Raw genomic sequence first — 14,312 nt, forward strand, 5'->3', positions numbered from 1 at the left:
CGCTGACATATTAATTCAGCAAATCAATCAATACTCGTCTTGACCATCCACAACTCATCTCACTCTACAACTCAATTATGTACACCTTTTTTAACATCCCACTCCCAGTCACTCTCTGTACAGTATGTAACCGCGCCATGTAACAGTATATATTCTCCTCAATCCTGTCATTAACTGACTTCCTTACTCCACATCCTTCACGAGTCTCTGTAGCTTATTTCTTATCCTACAGTAGTCTTATCCTACGGTACATTAAAAATACATCCGACATACATTCCTGAATAGCCGCATTTCTAAATCGTCAGAATGTAAGATAACATAATGTACTGATCACTCAGACTTGTAAGAATTTCCCATAATCTCAGCTTACCTTTATATTCATCTCTGATATTTCTAAAACTCAGGAGTGTACATACTTAATTTTCAATAATACAACAGTGGCATGTGTTTTTAACACATAATTCGCTGTTATACCCTCTGAAGTGTTTAGCAGCGCACTTGATAATTATGTTTTCTTCTTTTATGGCGCCTGTGACCCCCATAAGGTATTAAAAAATCATCACGTGTAATGCCCTTGAATATAAATCCGCTAATATTATTCTATAACAGTACAAAACTGGCTCACTGTTTAGTCACATAAAATTACTTACCGTTACACAACCCGCACACTGTTATTAAATGAAAAAAAGGGCTGTCACCTCAAAAGAGTGTGAGAATATGATCCGCTTACAGTATATCATCCCCTTCACTAAAGGTGGGTCTATCCCAAACTGAAAACGAAAAACATAATCATCTGTTGGTAAAAAGAATATATACAAAACTCAACATTTTACTGAACGGGCTAACATCGCCGCGAGTGGTCACCCCACGTGAATCATGCTCTTATATATATATATAGATATATATATATATATATATATATATATATATATATATATATATATATATAAGGAAAAACAATACTGCTGGGATTGGTATCAGGTGTGCCAAATATTTGATTGCATCATCTTGTGAACTACAAAGGAACTACATACAGTACTCAGGTGCTACAGAGCTAACAGACAATCAGGTGTAATCTGAGACGCTTCTGATTTAAGAATAAGGTTCGATCTTCTTGGCTGAAGATTATGGCATGTTGTGATCTCAGCAACTCTGAGAAGTAATGTTTCAATCAACCCCTTCTGTATTAAGACGTCTTTTACAATGTTGTAGCCGCCAGGGGATTTTCTTGAGCTGAAGCGAAATTTCTCGTTGAATCAGAAGCCATGAACTCCAGAATGCTGACGTCTCATTTATTTTTAATCTTGCTACCGTCCTGTTTCTCTTAAAAGGCATTTTGGCGGCCACCCGGGCCTGTAGAAATTACAACTTGTTCATGTTTTACGCTCTGGTTATTACAATACTCTAATATACGTGATATTAATACCGGTTCACATTTCTGTGTCACAGTATAAGTATTCTAGGAACAAAGACACTGATATTAAAATGTCTCACATCTTTAGTTCGCAAGATTAGTGTTGTATAACTGGAGGTGCGTGATATCACAGCTGGTCACATTTTTTAGCTTACAAGGTGTTTCTAGTAACTGAGACGCCATGTATACAACTTGTACATATCGTTACTTCATAAGATAATCTGGCTTTAATATTAATTTTAGGCAGCCGATACTTACATTTTTAGCCCATAAGATACGTGTTTTGATGTAAGAACCCTCGCCGGCAGATCACGGCTGCTTCGATTTAATGCTTAGTTGCTGCTGGTTGCCTGGGGGTCACGTTGTCATGGTAACTCTTGATGATTATGAAGCTGTCAGACTAATGAGGCACTTAAATCCGGTGTCCCACACAGAATCAGATGCTACACTAGAATCCAGTATACAGTATATTATACTCAATATCCGATACTATCCTCAGACTATAATATTTCAGTGAAAATTCATTACTGAACTTACAATCCGATGCTATACACTGAATCCCTTGCTACTTTGAATCTTACGCTACACTTTCAGCCTAATGCTGTACATGTAATCCTGTCCCACACTTGCAATTCGATAGCACATTTAGAATCCAATGCCGCACTGTGAATGATATCGCACCACCAACCCAATGCTACCCTTCCATTTTAATTCCTTTGGTACGATTACGTTTGTCATTTGGTCGTGCTACTGCTAAATCATTTCTCTTCACTGAGACTATTCTCGTAATGGAATTAAAAACAGTTTCCGGTAATTCCGTATGTGTGTGCGTGTGTGTGTGTGTGTGTGTGTGTGTGTGTGTGTGTGTGTGTGTGTGTGTGTGTGTGTGTGTGTGTGTGTGTGTGTGTGTCATATACACAAATATGAGGAACGTGGGAGTCATCACAAAGATGGTGTTGACTTTTTCAGCGATGTTTACACCCAGGCGTCGGGACACAAGACGGCAGTCCACCATAAACGCAAGTCTGGCTGCCTTGGTTTTCTCCATTATGCATACTGTATAATCGTCTGGAGTTAGTGAATATAGACCATGTCTGAATATCGTTATGAAAACCGACATTTTTCTTGCAGTCTTTAACTATGTAGGTTTTTCTTCAGATAAATTATATTACCCGGGGAATTATATCGTCTGAGGTATTGAAAATAAAATACCCAGGTGTCAATACTGTTGTGAAAAGTTTAGAGAATATGTTTTTATACATCTGGCTGACTACGTTTTCTTTATGTATTTACTTAAAGTAATATTCTTGTGTGGGAATAGGGAGAGTATATAATTTTTTTAATAATGCAGGAATGGGTTGTAACAGAAAGAATATTTACGATTTTTTTTTTATGGATTTAACATCAAATATGATGCTTTTCGCTTACCGAGCCACCATAAGACTGTAGTAGACTGTAGCACCAGTCGAGTAGGGCAGTACTCCCGAGGTGGATGGAAAGCTGATGACAGGGAGTGCTGGAGCTCCCGTTTCATCAGCCCTCAGGACTAGTTCCTGACCATCCCCCTTTGCTGAACTTTTTCAGTGTCTCAGTTACACAGAGAGTAGGCCAGCATGCTCTCCAGTACAAATTTCTCTATCTATCTTCACCAAACTACATGCACAGTACACACTACACTTCCTATTCAAAATTTACCAAAATGGCGTCAATTCACCTAGCCTCGGAGTCCCCAGGGGGGGGGACCATAAATGCCCCCGCCATCTGCCCCTCTCCCGGTGACGACTCGAGGTGCCTGGAACCACTGTCTGACTCTCTTCTTCTTCATTTCTGCAACATTCGCGGCCTTTCATCTAACTTTCGCTCTGTTGAGCACCACCTCTCCTCCTCTAAACCTCACCTTCTTTTTCTAACGGAGACTCAGCTGTCTGAGGCAACTGACAGCAAACCCTTTTCTGTATCCTCCTACTTTCTCTATACTCATTTCAAAGCCAAAGGTGGCTGTTGTGTATACATACGCAACGACTTATCTTGCTCTCGTGTTCCTGAACTTGATTCTTCTGAATTCTCCACTCTCTGGCTTCGGCTTTCCTGTCATTCTCTGACTAAATATATCTGTGCTGTTTACTTATCCCCTAATTCTACTGACTATCAAAAATTCTTCGACTATCTTACTTCTACGATGGAACACATTCTGTCCATTTCTCCTTTCTCTGAAATCTCCATTCATGGAGATTTCAATGTTCACCACCACCTTTGGCTCTCCTCTCCTTTCACGGATCCACCTGGTGAACAAGCCTACATCTTTTCTATCCTTAATGACCTAGAGCAGCTTGTACAGCACCCTACCCATATCCCTGACCGCCTTGGAGAGAGCTCCAACATACTTGACCTCTTCCTCACAACTAATCCTTCTGCTTACTCTGTTAATCTTTTCTCTCCGTTGGGCTCCTCCGATCACAACCTTATTACCTTAACCTGTCCTATCGCTCCAGTACGGCCTGCGGACCCTCCAGGGAAACGTCGTCTCTGGCATTTTGGAGCTACGGACTGGGAGGCCCTCAGGCAGTACTTCTTTGATTTTCCCTGGAATGATTATTGCTTCCATGGCCGTGAGCCATCTGAGTGTGCCTTGCGCATTACGGAGGTTATTCTCTCGGGCATGGAAGCATACATTCCTTTCTCATATCCTTTGACTAACGCAAGAAAGCCTTGGTTTAATCACGCTTGTTCTAATGCTGTCCGCAACAAGGAGAAGGCCTACAAAAGGTACCGGAGCCAACCCACCCCTGAATCACATAATCTTTACGTTTCTGCCCGGAATCGTGCTAAGTCTGTTCTTCGCTCTACTAAAAATAATTTCATCCATACTAAATGCCTCAACTCTCCAACTCGAATTCTTCCCGCTCCTTCTGGCACCTTGCCAAAAATCTTTCTAACAACTTTACCTCATCATCCTTCCCTCCTCTTTTCTACTCTGATGGTTCTGTAGCTATTTCTTCTACTGATAAAGCAGATCTCTTCGCACAGACTTTCTCCTCCAATTCCTCCTTAGACGATTCCGTTGCTGTTCCTCCATCACTTCCCCCCTCTGACTTCCTCATGGCTGACATTAAAATTTCTTCAGTTGATGTATTTTCTGCCATTACTGGCCTCAGTACTAACAAGGCATATGGGCCTGATGGGGTCCCTCCTGTTGTTCTCAAAAACTGTGCTTCTGTGCTTACACCCTGCCTAGGCAAACTATTTCGCCTTTGTCTGTCAACTTGTACCTTTCCTTCTTGCTGGAAGTTTGCTCTCATTCAGCCAGTCCCAAAGAAGGGTGACCACTCCCAACCCTCCAACTATCGTCCAATTGCTTTAACGTCCTGTATTTCAAAAGTTTTCGAGTCAATTCTTAATAAAAAAATTTTAAGGCATCTTTCCTATCACAACCTTCTTTCCGATCATCAGTATGGGTTCCGTCAGGGACGCTCCACTGGCGATCTTCTCACCTACCTTTCAGACTCCTGGTCATCCTCCTTTCGGGACTTTGGCGAAAGCTTTGCCATTGCACTTGACATCTCAAAGGCTTTCGATCGAGTCTGGCATAAATCTTTAATTTCCAAACTGCCCTCCTACGGTTTCTATCCTTCTATCTGTACCTTCATCGCTAGCTTCCTTTCTGGTCGTTCTATAGCTGCTGTCGTAGACGGCCATCGTTCTTCTCCTAGATCTATCAACAGTGGTGTTCCTCAGGGCTCTGTCCTATCACTAACTCTCTTCCTTTTATTCATCAATGATCTTCTAAGCTGTACATCTAACCCTATCCACTCATACGCTGATGACTCCACCCTTCACCTTTCCATTCGGTTCCCGCAACGCCCATCTCAACAGTTACTTCAAGAAACAAGGGATGAGGCTATGGCACACCTAATGTCTGACTTGGCTCATATCTCTGACTGGGGTAAAAATAATATGGTTGTCTTTAATGCTTCTAAGACTCAGTTCTTACACCTATCAACCCGACAAAATCTTCCACAGGTATACCCACTAATGTTTAATAATATTCAGATTAATCCTGCATCATCCTTGAACATGCTTGGGGTTTCATTTACTCGGGACTTATCTTGGAAAGATCATATTACATCTCTTGTAAAATCTGCTTCCAAGAGATTGGGTGTGCTAAGCCGACTCCGCTCTTTCTTTACCCCTGCACAATTGTTGACTCTATACAGGGGTTTTATCCGCCCCTGTGTGGAGTACAACTCTCATGTGTGGGGAGGCTCCCCACATACAGCTCTTCTCAATAGGGTGGAGTCAAAGGCTTTTCGTCTCATTAACTCTCCTCCTCTTACTGACTCCCTTCAACCTCTGTCTCTTCGCCGCACTGTTGCATCTTTATCTCTTTTCTATCGCTACTTTAATGGTCACTGCTCCTCTGAACTGTCTGCTTGCATTCCTCCACCTCTACGACGGGCGCGTAGCACCCGTCTGGCAGCAAACTCTCATCCCTTTTCTGTCCAACTCTCTAATGCAAGAGTTAACCGTTACTCCCAGTCTTTCATTCATGCAACAGGTCAGCTCTGGAACTGTCTCCCTCTGTCTGTATTTCCTCCTGCCTATGATCTCCAGTCTTTCAAACGCAGTGTGTCCAGGCATCTCAAAATGATCGGATCTTGAATTTGGCTCTCTATTGTATTTTGTTTTTCTCTTGGAGGGAACTGTTACTGCGGGCTCATGGCCTTTGGTTCCTTCTTCCTCGCATTAAAAAAAAAAAAAAAAATATGTTCAATTCAGATGGGTTTTGGGTAAAATGAGAATGGATATACAGGACACGGAGTTTAAAGAATATGAAATTTACATATAGCCTATATTTCAAAATTACTATCTCTTTTTTATCTGACTGCCAAAGTGGAAATAGTAGGACACAGATGAAATTATGATTATTTCTCTGTTGTAAATAATTTTGTTGTTGTTGAAATACGGACAAGGAAAGGAGAGTGCAGAAACCTGCCGTGTCTCTCGTTCTTCCTGCAAAAGCAATTCTTAACTGAGATTTGTTTTGGGGGTAAAGACACGGAAAAAAGCATGAAGAATCTCCCAGTGTCTCCTCTTCTTTGCAAAATAAAAATTTTGTACATGAGAGGGAAACACTCGTAAGTTCCTCGGCGAATCCTTGCCCTGACCTACAAAGCCAAAGCCAGGACAGCACTAATAAGCTCTTACAAACGTCTAAACAACGAGTTATGTGGCTAAAACGAGAAGATGCGAACACCACACTAGCTTCCCCAACATGAATAACTCATCCACTCATATAGGGATCTAAATAAGAATAACAGGAGATTCGACAGCCTTGACCTAGAAAGCCAAATAAGACTAACAGATCCCCTGCCACAGCAAACTAAATATAAATACTACATGATTCAACTCCCGAGGACACACAGTAACAACAGAATGTTTCATTAACCTGTTCCATGTTGGGCTTTCCCTTATGGCTACCCGGTCGTTGATGAGTGTGCCACCAGACCTTATCACATACTGTAGGTGATACAGCTCATTAACACTACCAGAATGAATAAAGGTTTCCTGTAAGATAAATATCTCAGTCATCCTTATTAACCAAGTTTCTTCCTCCTCCTCCTCCTCATTATCAGTATCAATATCTTCATCATTATCATCACAATCCCTATCATGATGATCATGATCATCATCACTATCATGATGATGATCATCGTCCTATTTACCACTAACAGTAACTTGTGATAATTTTGTACCGACTGTTGTCGCAGCTGAATATTATGAATACTATATATTGAGCATGCTGAACTATACATATCTGCGTGAAAATGTGACCAGCATATTAGTTCCGTGGCCAGTTCGGGCCACCTAACCATTTACGATATATTCAGGTCATTACAGGTCCTGCTACATCCATTCACACCGAGTCAGGCCGATTAAATTCACAAACACGAGTGCAGATATAATTAGGTTATATCGGTACCGTACTAGTTACGTCACTTCAGTACCTAAATGGGTACTTCGCCTCGAATCATGTCACTTCAGATGCATCCATATCCATTAAGGTTCAACTATATCGGTTCAAATGTAACCATACCAGATTAAACCGTATCATTCGTATGCAACCAAAATAATTTCATATGCAACCATATCAATCAAAGTAACCATATAACTTCATATGGCATCAGATAACTTTGTATGCAACCATCTCAGTTCAAATGTAGCAATATAACTTCAGATGCAACCATATCAGTTCAAATGCAGTCACGTTCCTCTAGATGAAGCATATCAGTTTATATGGTGCCATATAAATTTAGATGCAACCTTGTCAGTTCAGGTGCAGTCACATCAGTTTAGATGGAATTATATCAGTTACGGTCCAGTCATCCGTTTACACCCAACCATATCAGTTCAGATCCAACCATATCGGTTCAAATCCAACCATTGGGGTTCAGGTCCAACCACATCAGTTCAGGTACAGACATATCAGTTCAGGTCCAGCCATATAAGTTCACGTTCAACCATATCAGTTCAAAACCAACCATATTAGTTCAGGTCCAACCATATCAGTTCAGGCCCAGTCATTAAAGTTCAGGTTAATGCATATCAGTTCTGGTCCAACCTCATCAGTTCAGATCCATCCATATCCATTCAGGTTCAACTATATAACTTCAGGTACAAACATAGCAGTTCAAGTCTAGCCACATCAGTTCAGATCCAACCATATCAGTTCAGGTCCAACCATGTTAGTTCAAGTCCACCATATCACTTCAGGTCCAACTATGTCTATACCAGCTCTGCGACAGATGTGGGTGTGTAGTAGGAGCTGAGTAATGGCAGACAAACACAGAAACTCAGGTTGAGAAACTCCTTCACGATTATTTCACAGTTTATTGGAGAATGTTGGATCATCACAACTGAGTACGTCCTACCCCCTGCATGTCTACTTGCCTTCTGACTGTCTCTATGCTGCTCTCAGAGGGCAGCAGGGAGTTCATGTGACAAGCACGTTTCGTTGCTTGCAAATACTCCGATCTGGTCACAACAGGCTCTTAGCAGCTACACTGTGCATTCATGCAACTGTATCATATAATAGCTATACATCTAGGCATATACATCGTCATAAAACTTGTTACAGAACAAAAGATATACAGAGAACATCAGTTCTGGTCCAGCCATATCAGTTCAGGTCCAGCCATGTCATTTTTGGTCCAATCAGGTAAATTTGGATCCATTAAGGCCAGTGCAAGTTTAGTTCTGTCCATTATGGTCCTGCAGGTCAGTTCAGGTACAACATGGCTGAAACAGATCCTGTAATGTCAGTTCACGTCCATGCCGCCCATTCTAATGTATCCAGGTCCAGTCAGGTTAGTACTAGTTTGGTAGAGGTTCAGGTCAGTTAGGGTTCTTCCATGTCCAACTGTGTCAGTTTAGGTTGCTTCATTCTGACCCTGTAATGTCTATTCTGGTCCAGTCATGTCAGTTCCATCCGTTCATTTCAGTTATGGCCACCTCGGATCCAAACACACCCCTCACATCCATTCCTGGTGTGACATTTCCACTTCGTCAAGGTCAGTTCTGGTGGGTCTGGCCACATCATGTATCGTCAGGACATCCAAACACATTCCGGCAAGGTCAGTTTTAATTCGAGTTCCTTCAGTTCAAAGAAGTATATCGTTTCCTATGCAAAGAGAGAGATCCAAAGACTAAAGGCTGGCAAACGAGGTGTTCCTTCCGAGAAAACTGAACAAAAGAGAGCTAAATTCAAGATCCTTTCACCTCGAGACGTTTGGGCACACTGCATCTAAAAGCTTGGGGGTTACAGAGAGGGGACCAGTTCAGGTCACTTCATGACCATCAGGCCCACTCAGGTCATTTCAGGTTCTTTAAGGCCCAGTTTAGTCCAGCGAGGTTTATTTAGATGCAGTGACGCAAATTCCAACCCATGCAAGTCCACTCACACGCATTCAGGTACAGTCCTCAGGTCCAGTCGGGTTCAATCAATCATTCAGATCTATGTCGATAACTTTAGGTTGTTGTGGATTCGTTAAAATTTCTTTTTAGTCCAACTAGGTCAGACTGGGTCCTGCTAGGATAAACTACCTTCACTGAGGAAACTCAGTTATTTCAGGCCCATTCACATCGGTAGGTCTGTTCGGTTGCACAGTCCGAGGGGTGACTGGAGTGGCATTTGCCACCCCTGATATATGCCCGGCCAGTGACCACCCCTGACATACGCCTGGTTAGTGACCACCCCTGATATATGTCTAGCCTGTGGCTACTCCAGTGGCTTTGATCATCCCTTGACCACCACATTTTAAAATACAGCTACACCTCTGGGTACTATTTTAACCAACTTGGACTACTCCAGGTCCAGTTTTAAAAGTTTAGACCCATTCTGAACCATGTGAGCTAACATCATTTCACACAACATTAGCTTCGTGTCATTCCAGTCTCATCCAGTCAGAGTCAGTCTTTAAGGTCAGTTCCTGTCCAGCATGAAACTAATGCCGGTCAAGAGACATCTGGAAGAACTTATACCTATGAAATTGTGACCCAAACACTGACTGCTGTATGAAACGCATTCATCCCGAGGACTTTTTTATTTTCTTTTTTGCTCTTTCTCCTGATAGTTTTAATCAGTTTGGATACAGTTTTCAAACTGGAGGGGTTAAATATAGCCTTAATAAACCCCTTCAATAAGTGTAGCCATTCCATAGTAAAATAAAGTCGCTTGGTTACAGCAAATATAAACCCAAATGTATGCCATTCGGATTTAAGGAGTTAATTCACGTCAGACCCTTTCGGAACATTCCAGGTCAGTTTTGGTTCATAAGGTAAATTCAGGTCAATTTAGACTGATTCCTTTATACATCAATTTAGGAAAAATAATACCGAGGTAATGGTTTCAGAGGTGTGAAACGTTTTTTTTGGGGGGTGGAGAGTGGGGGGTAGAAAAAGAAGGAGTAGGCAGAACGGGCTGGGGTGATAGTAGGTGGAGGTACAGTTAGGAGAAAGAGTTCACCATCACTTTTTCGATGGCTGTAGCAAAAGAAGGTTTTGCTTGAACTGTTTTTATGTGATAGGAATATGAAACACAATAAAACAGTATGAGAAGAAAGTATATTTTCTATCATGTGAAGAAGAATGAGAAATATGGTGAGCAGGACATAAAGCTGACAAAAGATGGTCCTCGAACTAAAACTCAGAGCTGTACATGACATGGAAAATAAAACATGTGATAACCAGCCTTGTCGGACAGATGGCAAGGTTTAAGTCAAAGATTTTTCCCTTAAAATTCGTACGATTGAGGGGCAGAATATGAGCGGCATAGGAATTAATATATGTGTGTGGCCGGACGGAGAGATGAAAAAGAGGAATGACTGAACAACATGCCTATACTGCGATCCTTACAGAATCTCCTAAAGGATCACAACATAACACTCACTCTTCTTCCTGCCTTCTTTCCTTCCTTCCTGGCACAGCAACAACGCTCACCTCCACCCCTCCTAGCACAGCACAGCAGAGCACAGCACAGCAACATAACACTCGCCGCTGCAGTATTCGAAACACAACACTTACCTGTAAAAGAGAAAAAATAATTAGTTTTCTTCTCGAAATTTAAACGTAGAGAATTATTTAAGCGGTTAGCCATATGGCATAAAATAATATTCATGATCACACTGGAATCTGATATACTCATACAGTTGATAAATACGTGCTCTTGTTGTCACAAAGAGGTTTTATGACTCAGCTATTAAATTTCATTTTAATGAATTTTGTACTGCGCAATCATCTTTTTTTCCCCTTAACATACCGGTGCTAATGTTAACATACCCTTTAATGTAATGTTTCACATTACCCTTTGTTGGCACAATAGGGTCCAAGGCATAGGAAAGTCCGAGGCTGGGCTACCGTAGTCCAGATCACTTAAACTGTAGGAGATCACCTTACTTACCTGGCAGCGTTGTACATGACAGAAACTTCCGGCCACCTCTTGGCTTCAAACTGGACTGCGTTAACGCAAAAGCCTATCAGAGCTTCAAATATCTGTCACCATGCCGTGGTGTACATTTAAACTAGGTGTTGGTAGTATGTTCGGTCATATGACAGCAAATGTTCACACATTGTTGATTCATGCCAGTGATATGTAACGTCCCCTGCAAAAGTTCCGTTCCCTCTCCCGACCTTCAGCAACCCATTACATCATTTAAGTTTGGGTAAAGCTACAAGTAGCCAATATTATCTGCTTAGTTAATGAAGCAGTTATTGTTAGCTAACTTTACTTTTATTTGACAAACTAATACACTCATAACATTATGAACTACCGAGGAGAAGGTAAGGAAAAGGAACTTTTGCAGGAAACTATACATACTCTTTGACACACATAGATAGGCCTATAACCAACATAGCCATCACAACACTCTGAATTTTACACGCGCCACATATATTTCAGTATTATCACTACAAACACACCTTCCTAATGCGTGCTTGGCCACCGTGAGGAAGGTTTGAGTCTGCCTTTCACTTTGCATCCAAAGAGAAGGTCATGTCCTACAGTGAGCCTCATGCGCACCGATATAAAATACATATGATACAGACGGTGCGACTGAGCGTGAGTATACATACACTAATCCCCAATAATCCCTGTGTGGACTCCACTTGCACTACAAATCTGTGCGCCACCTCCCCAGTGTCACTGGCAACAAGTTTCACCGTGCCAGACAAATTAGTTCAGTGCAAGTCTGTCCCGGTAATACAATTTGCAAGGCTGCCTGGCCCCTCACCCGAGCCTCCCACAGGACGGCCATAATTATCTTTGCCTTCACTCCACTGGACCTGTTCTGCGTATCCTGCAACAATGGATTTTTTTTTTAAATGCTTCCAACAGAGGGCATATGCTTACCATCCCGCTCCCTAAGGCCCAGAAGTCTTATATATCACATACCTCCACTCGTCACAGCATCGGCGATAACATCCACCGTCCACATTGAATACATCGTTAAGACAGTCTCATACTAGTACTTGCGGGGATGTTCTTACACCCCTGCAAGTACTAGTATGAGACTGTACTAGTATGCATTGCTATTCAATATCATAAAGAAACAGACAATTTTACCAACTTCTCTCTCTCTCTCTCTCTCTCTCTCTCTCCATCAGTGTGGTGGATATGTTAACTCGGACCACAACTTACGCTAACAGGCCTTCACGTCAGCTTGGGTACGCAAGACCCAGACAGATACAAGGGTTCTGGACCGTTACATAGGTATGGACCAGAACAAAATATCTGGGTCACTACAAGAATCCTGGATCACTACAAAGACCTGGACAAGTTCAGAAGACCTGAAAAACTATAAGAGAACCGGACCAGATCAAGACACCAAGACCAGTACAAAACAAATGAATAAGTACAAGAAACGTGGTCCACTACAAATGACATTCAGTCGTTCAAGTGACATGGTCCAGTACAAGTGACTTGCAGCAATTCAAATGACATGGACCAGTACAGGTGACAGGACCAATACAAGAGAAGTGAATCAGTAAAACAGACCTGAATAAATATACTAGTAAGTCCTGGTTCGGTACAGGAGACCTCACCAGTACATGAGAAATGGCCCGGTACATGAGGCATGGACCAGTACGTGAGAGATGAACCTGTACAAGGGCCATGGACCAGTACAGGAAAAATGGACCAGTACAAGAGCCATCCACCAGGACATGAGAAATGAACCTGTACAAGAGTGATGGAACTGTACAAGATCCAGCGACCTGTCCAGGAAAAATAGACCTGTACAAGAGTCACCGACCAGTACAGGAGACATTATTGTTTATATGTCCGATTCTAGGTATAGGCTTCACAGTCTGCTCCCAAGGTCCAGTAAGACTTTCTTCATGAAAGGCAGAAGGGACCAAAGGCTAGAACACTGCAAGATTGTTCCCCCCAAAGAGAGAAATAAAAACAAGATAACAGAGAGCCATAGTAAAGAACCGTTCATTGGAGATCCCTGAAAAGACTGCGTTTAAAAGACTGGAGGTCATAGGCCGTAGGAAATACAGACAGAGAAAGGCAGTTCCAGAAAAGTGATATCTAATACCAAATGACATGGGCCTGTGTGAAGTATGAACCAGTACGAGACATGGACCAGCGCGAGACATGGAGCAGCATGAGACATGGTCCAGTATGAGACATGGACCAATACATGAGACAATGGGACAGTAGAGGAGACATGGAACAGTATAAGAGACATCTATGGTACATGACATGGATTAGTATGAGACATGGACCATTACCAGACATGGACCAGTACAAGAGATACAGATCGGTACAGGAGATGTGAACCGGTACAGATAATGGAAAACAGGGGAGTAAAATAATAAAATGTGAGAACAGGACATGAATGAAAGGAGACGAAAATAGAAGAGTACCAGGGATGGCGTGGAATATTAAATAATGAAAGCAGAAAGCAGAAAATATGCTCATGAGAGAGGGGAGAGTTATGAAGCGTGAACATGAAGGGAGGAATAAGAACCAGGGAGAAAAATGAGAGAGAGAGAGAGAGAGAGAGAGAGAGAGAGAGAGAGAGAGAGAGAGAGACCAGTCAGTACCTTACCATCTCGGACCCCACCAGTGTTTAAAGGTCCTTGTGTCAGGACTCGATATTATAAATACAAATCATAACAGAAAGCATGATGGATAGGTAGGTAGATAGATAGACAGAGCACCAAACAAGGTGTGGGAACGGGATATTAGCTTGCAACTCTTTAAGTGAAGGAATGTTGATCATGCACCGGAAGCAGTACATACTGTACACACAGACATACAGTATTCTAGAAGCTTCCACGACAGTAGAGCACACGTGACACGACCTCTGTTACACGAGAATGTAGGAATTTCAGCTTA

The sequence above is a fragment of the Coenobita brevimanus genome, chromosome 71 (genome assembly GCF_032717465.1).
Source record: "Coenobita brevimanus isolate Jiangsu-jjx chromosome 71, ASM3271746v2, whole genome shotgun sequence".
In the NCBI taxonomy this organism is placed as follows: Eukaryota; Metazoa; Arthropoda; class Malacostraca; order Decapoda; family Coenobitidae; genus Coenobita; species Coenobita brevimanus.